The sequence below is a fragment of the Macaca nemestrina genome, chromosome 8, assembly GCF_043159975.1.
Source record: "Macaca nemestrina isolate mMacNem1 chromosome 8, mMacNem.hap1, whole genome shotgun sequence".
NCBI classification, from domain to species: Eukaryota; Metazoa; Chordata; class Mammalia; order Primates; family Cercopithecidae; genus Macaca; species Macaca nemestrina.
The window spans coordinates 133,785,573-133,804,178 of record NC_092132.1 but is presented as its reverse complement, the minus strand read 5'-3'; the positions used below and the strand labels follow the sequence as shown (position 1 = coordinate 133,804,178).

Here is an 18,606-nt window from a genome sequence, read left to right as displayed (position 1 = left end):
CAGCAAAGAGGAGTAGGAGAGCAGCCACCCAGCCCAGGTGGCCCTCCTTTGCGGTGGGTGGCACATTAGACCACCCCCAGAGCCCCTTTCTCTACCAGTCTCCTCTTTCCCTCAGAGGTACAGAGGTCGACAAGGAAGGGTTGAGCACTTGAGCACACTCTATGTTTTTATTCTTTTGAGTCTTCTTTTACTGGCTAGGGTCACGCACTCCCATTCAACGTGGTGTTTGGACTTGGAACCCGAGATAAATTACTCAGAGCAGCTGACTCCTCAGTGTAAATAATTTAGCTTAATAAATAAGTCAAAGTCACCTGTCTCTCCAGTATCTCTGGCAGCTGATTCATCTCCTGTCTCCTCTGCTCCTCAAGTTGTACTGCTGCCTGCTGGGCTTCTCTGGCCTGATGGCCTTTTCCTGTCCTGTCACTATCAACAGCATTTGGCAAGAGAGAGATGGTTCAAGTGCTTGCACGGTGTCTTTGCAATCACTCAGTGGAATCATTGAAACCAGATTTGCGTGTGCCCTGGAGTGCAGCAGGCAGGTGGGGAGGGCTGGGCCGGCTCTGGCTTCCTCCCCTGAGACTGGGGCAAGTCCCTAGGAGAGGATCAGGTGGGAGTGGGGGAGGGAAGGAAGGACCTGTGGAAAACAGACCTGGGGAGAATGTAGGAGATGGTGAGAGACAGGGCTCTGCCTCTGCAACCTGACCTGGGAAAGTAGGAGAGAAAGGAAAGTCATGAAGCTGCCTGGAGACCAGTGTCAAAACTGCACAACATGCGACGTTGCATCTGGAGTCACCAATCCAAGTGCAGTGCTGATACTGGGATGAGTCTTCTCTGGAACACTTTCCTGTTCTCTGCAATGAGAGGTAGGGAAGCAATCTCGTTAGTGAGGACTACTGTGTGCAGGTATGAGGGGAGCTGCTGGCACACCTTCCTCATAGGATTGCCTCCACACCAGGGCCTGGTGGAATGGGTGTACAGACTCTTCTCTGAGATTCTCTGGGCTTTAGCATGCTGCGATCCAACTCCTCTAAGCTTGGGAGGGATAGGAGACCCAAGAGTACACACATATCCATTGCAAAATAAAATAAATATTCCTATTTGAAGAACTCACTGCAGCAGCACTATCCACCCCCTAATAAAATGGCCACGTGCTCACATCCTAGGGAGGAAAGAATTGCAGTTTTCCACATCGCGCTGTGAGAACTATGGAAAGAAGGAGCAGGCACAGGCCAGTTCTGGCTGGAAAATTCACCCCTCCACCCAAGAGGACTGTTTTCATCAGTGCAAATCCCAGCCCCGCACCACAATCCAATTAAAGTAATTGTCGCCTAAACAGCCCTTGCAGAAGGGAGCAGCAGCTAAGAGGGGCAGAGGGTTCGGTTCAGTGTCTTTCAAGGAAACCGGATGGCTCAAAAATGCAAGAAACAATTTCTCTAGATGGAAAATAAACGCAATGAATCTAAATGCGGCAGGAAATCTTATGAGAAAATAAGACTTTGGGAGGATTTATTGAAAGACATAATTGTAACAAGTATATTGATTTTACATAGATAAGAAAACAAATTTTGTCAGGGATTGAATTTGGTTTATTACATTTATTTCCCCACAGAGTTAATGCATTTAAAGACATAGTTTATTTTTCAGATGGAGGAACATTGTTTTCAGAGACCTTTATTAGGTTCCTAACATTTCCCCTGACTTTTCTTTCCCAGAAAATTGGTTTATATGTGAAGGTAGGGGGAGGAAAGACGTTGGGAGTCTCCTCTTTCTGGAAGGTTCTAGAACCAAAGGCTGTTGGTGCCTCTTAGGCAGGGAAGTCATTTCTGCTCTCTGTCCTGCCTCTTGCCGTGGGAAGAACCACTGATGCTGGAATGTACAGCAAAAAGTCAGAACTGTTAACAGCTTTTCACTCTCCCCTTCTATACCCCCGGGTCTAGGTTCAGACCCAAGGGACTGTAGGCTCATGGCCACTTCATCAGTCAGAAACCTTCTGGGAAGCAGAAACCAGGGGCGCTGGTCTTTGGCTTCCATTTTGAAATCCTTGAACAAATCCTAAAGTTTTGTTGATGAGTTGAGTGTTACAGTGATTGCTACAGTTTGTGAGAGCTTGCAGCTTGTTAGGTAATGGGTTTACCCTTCTACAGCACTATGAGGTACCTCTCATCCCTGTTTTCCAGATGCAAATATTGGGCCTACGAGATTAAGAAATTTAACAAATAGATCTGCCCAACTCCCAGGCCTGTGAGTTTCATTTCCCTTCTGTTCAAGGGACTTGAGTTTTGTGCCAGTTCTGTGACAAGATACTCTATGCCTAATTCCCAATTCTATGCAGTGAAAGAATCCAAAGCTAGCCCCTCAAGCCCATGTCCATGTGCACAGCTGGACCTGGGCAGGGAGGGGGAGAAAAGGACACAGACAGGAAAAGTGGTGACCAACCTTGGCTAGGACTCTGACCCTGGTACCTAATGACTCCTTAATGAGACACATTGTCTTAGGCTTGCTCTCCTGAGGGCCACACTAGTGCCATCCTCTTTCCACCCAAATGGTGCTTAGCTGATCCACCTCTGGACCAAGGTCATCCCTGTTCTGTAGCCAACATTTGATCACAATTTAAGTTAAAACTCAAGAGCATCTTAGAGTTTATAAGGAGCTTTTACATGATCGTAATTAAAAGATAATTTGTTCTAAAATTTCTAGGGCAGAAATTTTACAGAGGGAGATACTGAGACTCAAAGAAGTTGGGTGCCTTCCCTACACTTAGCCAGTAACTACAAGATCTAAGACCAGATCCCAGGTTGCCTGATGAAGTCCAAGCCTTGAAGCAAGGCAGCTGCCTCTTGCCATTTCTGTTCCTGCTGATTCCTGGCTGAGCTCAAAGTAGCAGCCCTGCCCTGCTCTGGACTTGCCGAGGCACCTGTAAAACCTTTCTATCCTTTGTCTGATAGCCTTGGCCATGCAAATTATTCAGAATTAATCCTGCCTGCTCCTAAATCTCCCTGCAGCTTTTCACAAGTAACTAATACTTGTCTTAATCACATCCGAGGCACAGCTTTATATGCCACTTGCAACAACATGTTCAATTATGATTGATTGGAATTTAAGTTCTGATTTCTCTTAGAACATAATCAGTACTGAATGGGAAATTTTTACAGTGACAATTAAAATAATGAAAGTGAACTTTAAATGACATTCAAACAGTGTCACCTGGGAGTAACTCCACAATGCTGGCCTCCCCGCTGCATTCTGGGAGCTTGGCGATTCCACAGGCCTCTGTCTGGCATGGCTGTTAATGCATTTGGTGTCTTGCAAGGATGGGGGATTAACCACTCACTGGTGGCCCTTTTAAAACCCACTGCACGTTGCTGCTACTTAATTATGTGTTTCCCTGGGCTGATTTCTATTTACACCTAAATGGCATGTTAATTGTGCAAATGTGTAAACAGTCACCAAATAACTCTGCCCATGGAACCTCCCTGCTATGGAAATCCTCTTCTAGGAAACAGGTAGAGATGAGTAGGGTCTTTCTAAATGATAGACCCAGGCCCTTTGAAGGTCACAGATTTGAAAAATCACCTTAATATTGAGGTATCCCTTCAAGGAATGGCTCCCCAAACTGAGTCTGGTGAAAATAACACACCCATGTGGGAGCCTCATCTCTAGATCTTCTCTGCTTCCATGGGAACATATGAGCCGTGACCTCCTATTATTTTTATCTGAATTCACCAAACACACACAATGAAACAAAATTCCACTTAAGAAGGGAGAAGATTATGTTAACATCTTATATTCTTAGAATGGCTTGTTTTTCCTGTTTGACCTAGGACAACAGGACACCTATGCCTCTCAAACCGTCCTGGCACTGGAGGCTCCTGAAATTCAGTCCCATGATACTCTATCGTGAACAAATCACATTAGCCTCTCTGTTGACTCTTTGCCTTCCACAAGGCTTTCTTTCATGTCTTGCTTTAATTCATAGTCTTGCCTTAAACCTGGAATGTCCTCATCTCTTTGGCTTCTCTGTATTCCAGACTACCCAACCTTAAAGTCAGTGTATTTTGCCTGTCTTCTCATTGACACCATCCGTGACAATGTCAAGCCAACTCTGCATGCTACTCTCCTTGGCTAGCCCTGAACATTGTGTTTAATCTAGCACTTTATTAATAAGTCAGCAGTCTTACTGTGTTGGAGCCAGAAACTACCTTGAAATTTTTTTATATACTTAATAAAATACCAGTGAGACAGCGATAAAGATGATTAATGAGACAAACATTTTGGAAGACAATATTTTCTTGCTTTGTGGAATCTCTGAAGCATTTTTGAGTTCAATCCCCTTATTTCACAGCTGAAGAGAACTGAGGCTTGGATGTTGTTCCATTGCTTTCTAATGACTTTATTACACATTATTTCCTCCCACTGAGTTGTCAATAGGAACCATATTTTAGACCTTTCTTATGTCTGTCACAGTATCAAGCACAGGTCTTAGGAGGCTACAGCAGTGTCAATCAGATCTCATTCAAAACTGAGTAGCATTTTTCGCAAATTTGAGGTGAATTTAATAAAGAGAAATGTACAAAGACCTGCAGGTGATTTGAGGAAGCAAATGGGAAAGTGAAGCATCCCAAGTCTAGCAGCTCAGAGGAGCCATTGCCACCTCTGGGCCTGAAGGAACAGGTGGTGGCTGGCAGAACCTTGGAAAGATAGCTATTTGGAGAAGGCCACTCAACAAAAACCATGGCTTTGGTAAAAGGTAAGGGCCAACGAACAGTGATTCAGTAGGGAGGGAGCCCAGGGGTGAAAAACAACAGCAACAGAAAAACAATTTTAATCTGCTCCCAACCTCTAATCTGCTGCTGGTAGCTTCTAATGGCCAAACCCAACAAGGAGAGAGCAGGCAAGGAATAAGGTGACCGATGGTCCCAGTATGTCAGAAACTCAGAAATTTCTTGAGATGCAGAACTTTCAGTGCTCCAGTTAGTCAAACTGGTACAGTTTGACACCTTAGCTAGACAATAGCTCATCAAGGCTGGTCTCCTAGACATGCCAGACAAGGTGGAAAGTGAACTTAGAGGTACAGCCAAAATATATATACTACAGGACCCCAATAAGTATTTGCAATTTTTTAGTCAAAACTATATTGATTAGTGATATTTGTGAGTATTTATTTGGCTGGTGCAAAAGTAATCATGGTTTTTGGTATTGAAAGTAATGGCAAACACTGCAATTACTTTTGCACCAACGCAATATTTCTTCCCAACCTCAAAGTCAACTTAGAGAATATGATAGATAAATAAGACTTCCTGGTATCTTAATTTTTACCAGGCCCATGAATAATTTCTATTCCACTGACTGGTGGTCTGCAAAATCACGAGTGAAATAAAAGGCTGTTATTTTAAGTCTCTTAAGTTTTCAGATGCTTCGGATGCAATAAAAACTAACAGATTCACTTTATAACTTTAAAATAGTCTTCATTCCGTTATTCTAAAGTGATAACCTGGACTCCCTCACCTAGACCAGATGCTATTAGTGAAATTCCCCAGAACCTCACTTTTAAAGGCCATTATTTTCATTACATTAACAGTATTTTTAGATAGACACATGCATTCCCTTCTCCTCTATCTAGTTGGTGAACCTCCATTTGGACTGACAACCAGGCTTTCTGAGCATCAAGATACACATCATGGGTTTGACAGGAGCCAAGAACATTCACACTTTAGACAATACAGAAGTAAAACATAATAGATTTAGAATTGATCCTGGAAGATAATTGATCTTGGAAGATAATTTCTAATAGATTTCCTTATTGAGGTAGAATCTCCATCTATCTCAAATTGTCTAATATTTAGAAATATAACCTCCGTTAGAAATATAACCTCAGTTTATTAAAATGTATGTTTTTAAACTTTAAATGTATTTTTCTCTTCAAAATTAACCCAGCTAAATATGAACTTCTAAAATGTTCCATCAATAATGAAATGTTACATCTAAAATGTTTCAGCAGTTATTCTGTTACGTAACAAAATTTTCTAGCCATGGAAAGAAGAAGCAATGGAGAAAAGGAACTGAAAATCAAGGTATTAAACGTTCAATAGAAGCAGATCTCCAAATAATCCAGGTAATTGTGTTAGTAGCTAAGTTTTTCAAAATAGCGTACTTCTAATAGAGCCACAAGGGAAATCAGGAAATATTTTGAACTCACAAGAGAAAAGAAGGAGTATGGCATGAAATAGAGTATAGGTGGAATAATGGCCTGACAAAGAGGTCTATGTTCTAATTCTTAAAACCCAGAATACATTGTCTTATGTGATAAAAGTAACTTTATGGATTCAGTGTATTGTGCTAGGGAGATTATCCTATATCATCTAGCTGGGCCCAATGTAACAACAAAGGGCCTTTAAAAGGGAGGCAGAAGGATTAGAGTCAGAAAGAGAAGATGTAAGAACAGAAGCAAATATCAGAAGAGAAGACAAGATGGTAGACTGTTGGCTTCAAAAATGGAGGAAGGGGCTACAGACCAAGGAATGCAGGCATATTGTCAAAGCTGGAAAAGGCAAGGGAATGAATTATTTCCTAGAGTCTCTAGAATGAGTGCTGGCCTGTCAACATTTTGATTTTAGACCAATGACACTGATTTCAGATTCTGACCTCCAGAACTGTAAGAAAATAAATATGTATTGTCTTAAGTCGCTAAATTTGTGACAGTTACAGCAGAAATAGAAAACGACCATACATGAAAAAGTAAAAAATATTTGAACAGTAATAAAAGGCAACATATTAAAATATGTGAAATCCAGCTAATGTGCTGCTAAGAGGCAAATTTGTATTTTAAATTATTTCTATTAGAAAATAACAGAAGTCTAAAATCACTCATACAAGTTTTCACCTTAATAAAATGGAATAAAAGAGCAAATTGAACCAAAGTATGCAAAAGGAAGAAAATTATAAAGATCAAAAATTATAAAGAGTGGAAATCAGTGAAATAGAAGAGAGACAAAACATAGGGAAAAAAACCTTAAGAAATTCAACTCAATTATTTGAATTAGATTAAAAAGTTAAATATCCCTAAGAAGACAGATTGAGGGAAAAAAAAGAAATAACAAAATCAGAAATTTAAAAAAGGCGTATCACCAAAAAACTTACACATGTTGACAGAATATGGGGAAATTATGTACAACTGTGTGCTAAAAGAAAAAACTTGACAACAAATATGAAATGAAAAACCTTCTTTTAAAACAAAACTTACAAAAACTGACAAAAAGAGGGAAACCTGGATAAGCCTAGATCTATAGAGAAATTGAAGTAATAATTTAAAATCCCACAACGAAAATTTCTGGCCCAACTGGCTATTTGGTAAATTCAATTAAATATTTTACAAAGAAGTATGTGTCTTACACAAACTGTTTCACAAAAGCTAGAGGAGGAGTAATTTTCCAATTCATTTTATGAGGACACTGTAATAACAAAACCTGATAAGGACCTTACAAGAAAATAAAATTAAACACTAATATCTCTTGTGAACATATAGATGAAATAAAAATTCTTAATTGTTAGCAAATCAACTTGTAGCATTATATAAGAAGTCTAATATATCAAAGTGAAGGTTATTATAAGAAAGTCAGGTTAGTTTAATAGTTGAAAACCAATGAATGTAATTGATCATAACAGCAACAAAAAAGGAAGCACATAAGATCATTTCAATAGGTGCATAAAGGTACACAAAAAGTTCAACACTCATTTATAATAGATAAAAGAATAAAAGAGAATTTCCTCAATTTGATAAAGGATATTTATGAAAAACCTGCAACTATCATCATTTTAATATAAAAATATTTAAAATGTTTAAGATTAGAAACAAGGCATGATGTTTACTCTTGCCAGTTCTATTCAACATATTACTAGAGATCCTATCCAATGACATGAGACAAGAAAAAGTAAAAGGTACAACCATTGTTAAGAAGTAAAATATGCCCTTTGCAGATGACATAATTGTATATATACAAAATCCAAAAGAATCTCCCAAGAAAACAAAATGAAAATAACTACTAGATCTAACAAGTAAATTCAGCAACATCTAAGAATACAAGATCAATATACAAAAACCAATTATGTTTTATATACTAGCAACCAGCAATAGAAAAAACTAAAAATTAACACTATAATAGCATCCAAACTATAAAATTCTTAAAAACAAATTTAAGAAAAGATGTAAAAGACCTCTATAAAGCAACAAAATGTTACTGACATAAATTAAATACTACTTAAAAAATAGATATATCATGCTCATGAGTTGAATGACATAGCATTATGAAAATGTCAGTCCTCTGCAAATTGATCTGTAGATTCCAAACAGTGCCAAGCAAAATCCTAGAAAATATTTTTATAAAATAAATATTCTGATACTAAAGTTTATATAGAATTCCAAAATAATATTCAAGATATTCATAAAAATGAAACAGCTGGAGAATAAATACTACGTGATTTTAAGAATGACTAATAAGCTGTAATAACCTTGACAATGAGATAATCACATTTGTGTAGGCAAATTGATCAGTAAAACTGAAATAGATCCATGCATAAGAGGTCAAATTATTTTTAACAAAAGTGATGATTCAGTTCAGTAGGGAAAAATGTCTTTTTAATGAACAGTTCTAGGTCAACTTGATATCTATATAAGAAAAAAATGAGTTTGACCTAGACCTCACATTATACAAAAAAATTAACTGGAGATGGTTTATAGACAGATTATGTAAAGACAAAAACTATCTCCAGACAAAAACACAGGATAATTTTGTAACTTAGGGATAGCCAAAGATTCCTTAGAATAATAAAAGCTCATAAAAGAAAAATGAAACAATTAACTAAATTTTGTCAAAATTAACTTTTTCTTAACAAAAATGACAATTAAAAAATGAAACACAAAACAAAAAACAGGAAAAAAAAAAGGGGGGGGAAGCCATAGACCAGGAGGAAAAAAAATAGTAATATAGACCTTTTATTTAGAATATATAAAGCAGTCCTACAAACCAATAATAAAAAAGATAATAAAAACAGGGAAAACATACAAAGAAACTTGTATACACAAATAGAGTATAGAAAAATCTTGTTTATACTATTAGTATATGCAAATGTATTTACTATTAGTTAGCACATAAAAAGATGCTCAGCATTTTTAATCACCAGCAAAATGAGAATTAAAAATCAAAATGAGATTCTACTATACACCTGCTAACATGAGAGACTTTAATACCCAACTGACAATATTAGATAGATCATTGAGACAGAAAATTAACAAAAATGTTCAAGACCTGAACTCAGTACTAGATCAAATGGACTTGATAGACATCCACAGAACTTTTCACCCCCAAACAACAGAATATGCATTCTTTTCATTGCCACAGGGCACATACTGTAAAATTGATTACATCGTGGGAAGTAAAATGCCCCTTAGCAAATACAAAAGAACTGGAATAATAATAAACACCCTTTCAGTCCACAGAGCAATCAAATTGGAAATCAAGACTAAGAAATGTACTCAAAACCATACAATTACGTGGAAATTGAATAACCTGCTCCTGAATAACTTTTAGGTAAATAATGAAATTTAGGTAGAAATCAAGAAGTTATTTGAAACTAATGAGAGCAAAGATACAACATACCAGAATCTTTGGGACACAACTAAGACAGTGTTAAGGGGGAAATTTATAGAACTAAATGCCCACATCAAAAAGTTAGAAAGATCTCAAGTGAATAATCTAACATCACAACTAAAAGAACTGGACAACTAAGAGCAAACAAATCCCAATGCTAGCAGAACACAAAATAACCAAAATCAGAGCTGAACTGAAGGAGATTGAGACATGAAAAGACATTCAAAAGGTCAACAAATCCAGAAGCTTGGTTTTGTTTTTCGTTTTTTGTTTTTGATAAAATTAATACTTTGGAATGTTGAAGAAGATGTTGGACAACTGGAAGTTTTATATATAGTTTGTAGAGGTATAAAATAGTACAGTCACTGGAAAACTATTTGAGAATTTATTATGATTCAGGAATTCTACCCCTAGATGTTTACCAAAACAAGTAACACCATATATCCACAAAAGGACTTGTGTAAGAGCATTTATTGCAGTGTTACTCATAATAGTAAAATACTGGAAATCACCCAAATGTCCACAACAGGTGAGTGGATAATTAAATTGCAACATAATGATATAATAGGATATATCTTAGCAACTAAGAATGGACTAATAATACACAGCACAACATATATAAGTCTCAAAAACATCATAAATTTTAAAGCCAGATGCAAAAATTGTACTTACGTGTGATAATGTTTACATGAAGCTTAACCACAAGCAAAACTCATCTACAAAAATAGAAATTAGAATAATAATAGCCTTTTGGGTATAGAGAGGAGTGGTAGGGAATAGAAGGGAAAGGATGAGAAATTTTGAATGATGGCAATACTCTATATCCTGATTGAGGTGTTGGTTACATGACATATTGAAGTATTAGTTACATAGATAGACCAAAATTCATTGAACTGTACACTTGAGATCTGTACATTTTCCTGTATGTAATTATAGCTCTGTAACAAACATGCTAAAAAAAATGACACAAAAAAGCAAAAGTCCAGTCTCACCCCTGAGCTTTCTCCCATGGTAAAACAAAGTCTCCTCAACCAAAGCTGTATCTTCCTTTAAGCTTTCCAGGAATATAAGAAAATGAAACTTCCCTAAATCTAATTCCAATATGACAATACATTGATAAAGCCCGGTCTTTGGCTACACTGGGATAGGAAGCCAGGAAAAGCTACAGGATTGTGTGGAGCTGGAATAGAAATAGTGGATTGTCCAGAAATCGGCTATTCTAGGCTTGCAACCAGGGACTAGAATCTAATGTCAGTCCAAGGATCAACTCAGGAAGGCTATGAATGTTGTTTATAGAAGATCCACATAGAAAAATCCCATTTCGATTATCTCTCTAAGCAGAGATGAATTAGCCCAAGTTTAAGAGTGGGGGCATGGGCACTAGGAATGTCTAAAAGCAAGGATCATGACCCAAACTTGGGGATACTGAATAAAGGGTCCAAGTTAGGCTCCTGGGCCATAATGGAACTTGAATGTGAGCCTGGAAGAAAGTCAAGCTTTGATGTGGTAGAAGAAAATCTCCAAGTCACTGGGAGATGAATGTGTTCAACCATCATAAGTCTAACTAGATGCTGGTTTGGTCAAGGATCTATCATTGGATTAGTTTATTCTCTATGTAGACCAGGCTAAGTCTGCAGATGGGTCAGCCCTGCCATCACCAGTGGCCTGCTGGTTCTCCAGACAATTGGAAACAATAGATATAAAATGTGTGTGTAAGAGAGAGAGAGAGAGAGAGACACTTATGAAGGATGAAAAGTCTAAGATCTGCAGCCAGCAAACTGAACACACAGGATTGCTGCTGGTATAAATTTGAGTCTAAGTTCGAAGACCTGAGAACCAGGAAAGCTGGTGGTGTAAGTTCCAGTCCTAGTCCTAGTCCAAAGGCAGGAGAAGACTGATGTCCCAGCTCAAAGACAGGCAGAGAGAGAGAATTCCTTCTCACTCAGCCTTTGATTCTCTTCAGGTTTTCGAAAGATTGGCTGAAGTCCACCCATATTGGAGAAGGAACTCTGCTTTGCTCAGTCTAACAATTCAAGTGTGAATCTCATCCAGAGATCCTCACAGGCACACTCAGAAATCATATTTAACCAAATATCTGGACAACCTATAGCCCAATCATGTTGACACTTAAAATTTACTGTCCCGTTCTGTGTACAAGAGATAATAATGTAGACACGTCAGGAAGGCAGGACTAATTATGGGGCACATGGAAGCACTAGATGCTTTTCTGTGAGCTGTGAGGTTGAGGCACTAAGAGGAGAGGAGAGAGGAAGCTGGAAGGGAAGATGAGATGCTCAAGTTAAAATGTTTTCTATTTCCCACTGCAGTAAAGGTTTAAGGAAGGAGATTCATGGAGATAAATTCATTGTTCTTAGCAAAGGGCTATGATTTGAAATCTGGTTGGTCATGCTGTATGTGAGCCAACATTGCAAAATAGGCTCTAATTCCCACCTCAGACTGAGCCTGTGCAGATGGCAAGGGGAATGCCATGCTTAGTGCTGTGTGTTTCTGCCTCTGCTTCTTCTTTCCCAGCCCCAGGTATTTAGAAAGTGGCCACTGAAATCAAGGAGGCCCAGCTCCTACTCACCGCTTCTACCTACCCTTTGCTTTCATCCTGCCAGCTCCTTAGCTGTCCTTCCTGTTCCTTTACCTCAGGGTCCTGGTCTTGATTAGTAATTCACACCAAGGTGATAATGGGTGATAAAAAGCTAATGGCAATCCAAAGAGTTAATGGTTATTCAAATCAACTAACCACCTGCAATATACCAGCTAATTCACTTGCAATCCATCACACTATAGCCCAAAGTAATACAGTGAGGAGCGTTCCAGGCTGGCTGGGTAGATATTTTGTACCAATAGCTCAGTTCCATTGGCCAAGCACCAGCTATGCACCTGCCTCCTTTGTTACCAATGCCCGCAGTGTGTGCAAGGAGAATACTTCACACTCGTCAGTACACTCTTGCTGAAAACCTGTCTCCTGGCTTTCATTTTTTTGAATTTCAGTGACAATGGTGTTGACCTAAAGAAAGAAACAGGTGAAATTAATATGGGTGGAGAGTTTATCTGGGCCAAAATTGAGGCGTGCAGCCTGGGAACACTTCCAGACTGTGTTGGAAACCACTCTAGAGAACAAAGGAGTGGCTGAGGTTTTTAAAGAAAAAAAGGAAGAATCAGAAGAGGAGTTGATTACAAAAGTTGTTTGTCAGGAATCCTCATTGCTTTACAGTAATAACATTGATTAGTGATTGGCGATACATTGTTGAACTCTAGGATATGAGTTATGGTGTCCAGCACATGGCATTTTAATTTATAGCTATTGGTGGAGACATTTAGTCTAGAAAGAGGACTGCTGTCTCATTTTAATGCCTCTCTGGGCCTAGTAATTTAGAGCAGGCTCACTCACCTCAGATAAAGTTTATTTTCTTCCTCAACAGCAAACATACATTTAATGAACCCCTACCAGTGACAAACACTGTTAAGTGCTGGGGATCCTGAGGTGAATAAGAAATTTGCCCCCCCTTCTATTAGGTTGGTGCAAAAGTAATTGCACCAACCTAATATCAGCTCATGGCTTAGTGGTGTTCATAACCATCTGATTTCTATTGTCCCTGCTGTGTGCATCCTCAGTTAAATAGAAGTGTACTTAACCAACGGTACTTAAACACCTTGTGCATGTTTAGGAAACAGGATCAGAGTAACTGCCAGTATCTCTGTCCATAGGCCTTCTTGTTAAACAAAGGTGAACATACAGACATGACCCCATCCTTGCATCCATGTAGATTACATACTAGCTAGAGGAGAAGGAAGACTTTCCTATCACATCCAAATATACAAATACAAACCCTAACAAGATCCACGGAGGAGAAGTACAAATGCCTATGTGAGAGCCTGATTCTGTCTGGGAATTTGAAAAGACTTCCCTGAGGTGGTGACATTTGGTGTGAGATGAGAAGGGAGAGATAAGAATCTACCAGGGGAAGGGGCAGGGGATGAGAACTATGGAGAAGGAATGGGAAGAACCAAATTCCTGAGGTAGGAGGATGATGCACATACGAGGAATCAAAAGAAGGCCATTGTGTCTAGGTTAGAGAGCAAGAAGGTGAATAGGAAGGGGTGAGGCTGGAGGGGGAGGCAGGGGCCAACCCTGTTGGGTGATCATGGGTTATATGTTCCTCATCCCAAGAGTGATGGAGAATATTGAAGGGTTTTCAGCAAGGAAGCAATAACTGCACAATTGAGCACATTATGTCCTTTCTGAACCTTGGTCTTCAATACATTAAGACAGATTTATTGAATGATCTCTTAGCTTCTTTTATCTCTAATATTCTGTGATTCTGTAGCCCAGAAATACACCCTCTTTTGATAGTTATCAGCACTAGTCACAGCACAACTGATTCTTCCTCTGGGTGTGTTATAGGACTGTACCTGCCTGGCTTTTTGGAGTTAGGTACAGTCAATGGCATGTGAGCTAAGTGACCTGTGAAAATTCTAGGTAGAAACCTTAACAGCCAACATGTAATTTTCCAAGCTCTCTCTCCACCACAGTGGCCAGCAACATTTCAAATAGTGCAATATCTGGGTCCTAAAATGAGAATAATGGGGTGCACAACTCTCAGACAACCTGCAATGGGCAAATAAAGCCACAAAATAAGTAAACAAATAAATAAACCTTTGCTATTTGAAGCTACTGAGATCTAGGGTTGTTTGTCAGCACACCACACTGCTCAGTACAGCTCCTGTACTCTAATGCCAACGTGCATCATAAAGGACATTTGGGACCATTGTTTGGACCGTGGTGTGTAGTTGGTACTCAAAAAATGTTTTAAAATAGTGCAACCTTCGAGCCAGTGTTTTCCAAGTCATTCAGTCTGTGCCTTTGTTTATCCCATCCCTGAAATGGAACTGACCTCACTCCTGGAATTGCCAGAGCTCGAGGCTAATCAGAAGATAATGAAGCCCTTGACGTTCTTGAAAAGCTCTCCAGATGATAAATAATAGAGTAAGCTGGCACGGGCTCTTGGCTCTGGCAAGAGCACACAGGGATGCCATTGCCAATGTCTCCCTCTGGTCTTTCTCTATCATTCAGTGAACAATTCAGGCTCCGGAGGAAACTGTTAGGTCTTTCAGGCTGCAGTGATGAGAGCAACTGTAATTAAGTCCTTACAGATTCCACCTTGTTTTTTCAGCCTCTCAGGACATTTCAGTCCTGACATTTCTGCAGTCTTTTTGAGTTAGGATAGAAGGAGAAACATCAGTAATTTTTCTCTTTATCTGTTGCCCTACTTCTCATCCATCCTTGACACTGGGCCTTGAGCCAACTCCCACCATCATCCCAATTGCTACACACACACCCATGCACACAGCGACACAAAACATTGTCATCATAGGACAAAAAAAAAGTCCAGTGATCACACACTTTTGTTTGGAAAGAAGCAGAGTCAGACGAGCGGGGAGATGACTGGGCTTCCTGATATGGCTGGGGGAAGGTTCTGTACTGCTGCAAGCCGGTTCCTTAGACACAAACTCATACTCACACCCAGCACCCAGTTGACACAACCACCTCCCTCTACACCATGGGATGGAATGGACCTGGGACTGAGACGTGCAAGTCCTGAGTCTGAGACTTGCTCCTACCAGAACTGTCTGTGCGATCTTGGACAAGTTCCTTTATAGTTTAAAGCCTCGGTTTCCTCATGCGTGAAACAGATCTGAGGACTGAATAAGATTAGCTTTTAAAAGGCCCATTCACAAACTCAGGAAGCTCCAGCCAATTGCCTTTCCCCTTATGGATATCACCATTACCACTAAAACAAAACATCATCTGTCCTTGGTCTCCTCCTGTCCTCCCACCCCCCTTTCTTCTTCACTTTCTGTCCCTTTGTGTTTACTCTACTATTCGTTTTAGCCTAATTCTTCCCCCACAAAAAATGATCCTGAGCTGTGTATGAAGCCTCCCTTTCCCCACCATGGTTGAGGGAGAGCCACTGTTGACCTAGATTAAGGCCAGATGTCCATCAGTGAGACCAGAGAGGAAGAAGGGGTCCTGGCTTTGAATAGCATTCAGTAGCATTGGGGTGGAAGGCCTGGTGTCTCTATAGAGAGGCTGGATGATGGACAATGGGTGTACAGGGAGGAAAGCAGTGAGGTGTTTCCTTGGAAAGAGGCCTGTCACCTCCTCCTCCCCCTAGTTATTCTCCATTGTTCCCCACTGAATACTCATCTTCTTGGTTGAGGGGTCCTCTGTGGTCCCAGCCCCTCCCTGTCTTCCAGGGGCACCTGTGTGTCCTCTCTCCTCACTTCCCTCTAGGCAGCAGCAATCAGCTCACACTCTCAGGACAACTTCAAGAAAGAAATATCATTAGCAGGCCTAAAAAAAGAGAAGGAAAGAGGGTCAGTATTCCCCATGCATATTTGAATTACTAAACACTCACCAGGCTCATAGAGAACCACTTTCCATAGGCCCCTTCCACACGTGGTGTGCTTGGTGACACAGGGGGTCGTGGGAGTGGGGGAAAGGCCCAGCGTTTTGGACTTCTCCGCCCACAAACCCTGTCTTTCAATGCTAGGGTGGATGTCCTCATTACTCCTGCCAAGAGCAAAAGTATTCTGCTTTTGGGCAAATTTCTTAAGTAGTGTGGGCTTCACCCACAAGATGAGGCAGGTGGGCTAGGTGATGGTCTCTCATGCAGACCATCATTACCTGGTGGCTCTCTGCTGAGCCGTGAGCCCTCGGAAATACAGTGAAATATTTTGTGTGTCTGTTAAGGCATTTAGAGACAGGGAAGGGAGGGACCTATGACCTCATCAAGTCAATTTCCTGGGAAGCCTCAGTATTGGAAGAAGACCCATAACAAAGAAATGGAATGGGGTGTGGGAGGCAGATTAGAAATTAAGGCAACTGGAGTGCTAATGTAAGTCTGACTTGTGACCCGGAAGCTCAGCAAAGTCAGACTAAGTGAGTCTGCTTCAGGGACAACTGGCAAGAGCTAAGCCGGAAGTGAAGGCCCAACTGCCTGCTGGGACAGCAGCATTTCCACTAGGCAGCAGAGGTCCTGAGCATCTGCAAAGCTGATGCCTAGGATCTCTTTGGCAGAGACAGTGCCATAGGTGGTATGTCATTTTCTCTTCCTGGGCACACAGGAAGACTACGTTTCCAGCCTTCCTTGAGGTTAGATTGGGTCTACTTTCTGGCCAATGAGATGTGGACAAATGGATGTAAGGCACTCCCAGGCCTGTCTCTTATACATGTCTTCTTACTCTTTCTCAGGGATTATCAGGCATGGCCACCTGATCTGCATCAACATGTGATATAAGTGGAAATAAACCTTTGTTGTATCAAGCTGCTGAGATTTGAATGTTTATTGCCATGAGCTAGGCCTAGATTATCCCAATTAATACAGTGCTTCAGTCATCAAGTATAAGACAGTACAACTCTGTTTCTAAATATAGAAAATATAAAGTGGTAAATTAAAGCAGCAAAAATAAGGTAGTAAATATTCACTAGTAAGTATAAAGTGGTTAATATCCAGCCAGGCCGAGACCTTGACAGTCTCTTGACTGGACTGTGTGGTCACAGCAAGGACTGATAAGTTACCCCCAACTCCCGTCTGACTGCCTCAGAATGAGAAATTTTCTAAGAAGTGTTGCATCCTTGCTTAAACAATCTTTTAGAAATGAGGGAATCATTCATGTATTTCTACAGCAGAGGAGGAAGCTGGCATCTCTAAGGGATTGCTGTAGCACACTGATTCAGAGGGCAGGCTCTGGAACTAAGTAGCCTGAGTTTGTGCCCTGGTTCCAACACTTACTAGCTGGGTGATTTGTGTAAGTTGCTTAAACTTCTTTTGCTCAACTTCATAAATTGAATGTATCACTTGTGATTGCTGTATAACAAACTGTCTCAAAGCTTCATAGCTTGGAACATACATCTTTATTATTTCTTATAACTCTCCAGGTCACCTGGGTCAATCTTCTGGTCTCATTTATCCATCAGTGGTCAGGAAGGTGGCTCTGCTGATCTTGTCTGAGCCCGTCTCACATGCTTGCAGGTTAAGTGGCTATAGGCTTGTCTAGTGGTGTCAACTAGAACAACTGGGCTCAAGACTTGTTCCAGATGGTCTCAGCCTGTTTACACAGCAGTTGCAGGATTTCAAAAGACAGAACGCATGGGTGGCTTGGAATTGACACATCAACTCTACCACTTTATTCTGGTGAAAACAAGTCAAAAGTTTAGGTCAGGTTCAAAGGGTAGAGAAATAGACTCCATCTTTTTTAAGACAGAAAGTCATGTTACAAAATATAGTGATGGAGGGAGTCCATCAATGAGGTTCATCAGTGCAATCAACCTCTAGTTGTTATTGTAAGGATTAAATGTGTAACACATGTAAAATAGTTGAATAATGTTGTCTTGCAAATTTCAAAATTTCATATTTTCCTGCTGCGTTAATATCTCCATAAGCTGGCTGTAAGCACCCTGCCCAGGTGGCCAGCTGCACCAGGGTGCTGACCTCTGCCACAAGTCCTTCCTCCACACCCCTGACTGTGACCTAGTGACATTCACATGCACCAATGAAATTCCCTTGCATCTTTTGCTGTGTTCTCCAACCTGACCCTCAATAAAGGCACTTACCTGCAGCTCCTCCCTCCTTCCTGAATCCCCACATGCTCTATTAACACACTCCCTTGGCGCTGTTTCCGTGTGGCCCCCTTGTGGAGTGTAATGACCCTGTCTCTGTACGATGTGTGAGTATGTAGTAAATGCTCAATACACACGCACATCTGTCATCTCCATGACCTTCTTCTCTGTACAGTCTTCCCTGATAGAAATACTTAAACACTATGTGTACTGTGTTAAGCATTTGTATAATTATCTCATGTAAGGTTCACTACCACCCTAAGACAAGGTTTTTAGAATTGTTTATTTTTATAAATGCCAAAAGTGAGGCTTAGATAGGGTAAGTAA

General features: G+C 40.3%; 1 long non-coding RNA gene across 1 annotated transcript; it reads left to right on the top strand.

The window, feature by feature from the left end:
- The first annotated feature begins 14,289 nt into the window (after window positions 1-14,289).
- On the top strand, window positions 14,290-17,019 carry LOC139355698 (uncharacterized). Its single transcript, XR_011606561.1, has 3 exons — window positions 14,290-14,643; window positions 15,952-16,034; window positions 16,912-17,019. It is a non-coding gene; the product is annotated as an uncharacterized lncRNA (long non-coding RNA).
- Window positions 17,020-18,606: the final 1,587 nt, after the last annotated feature.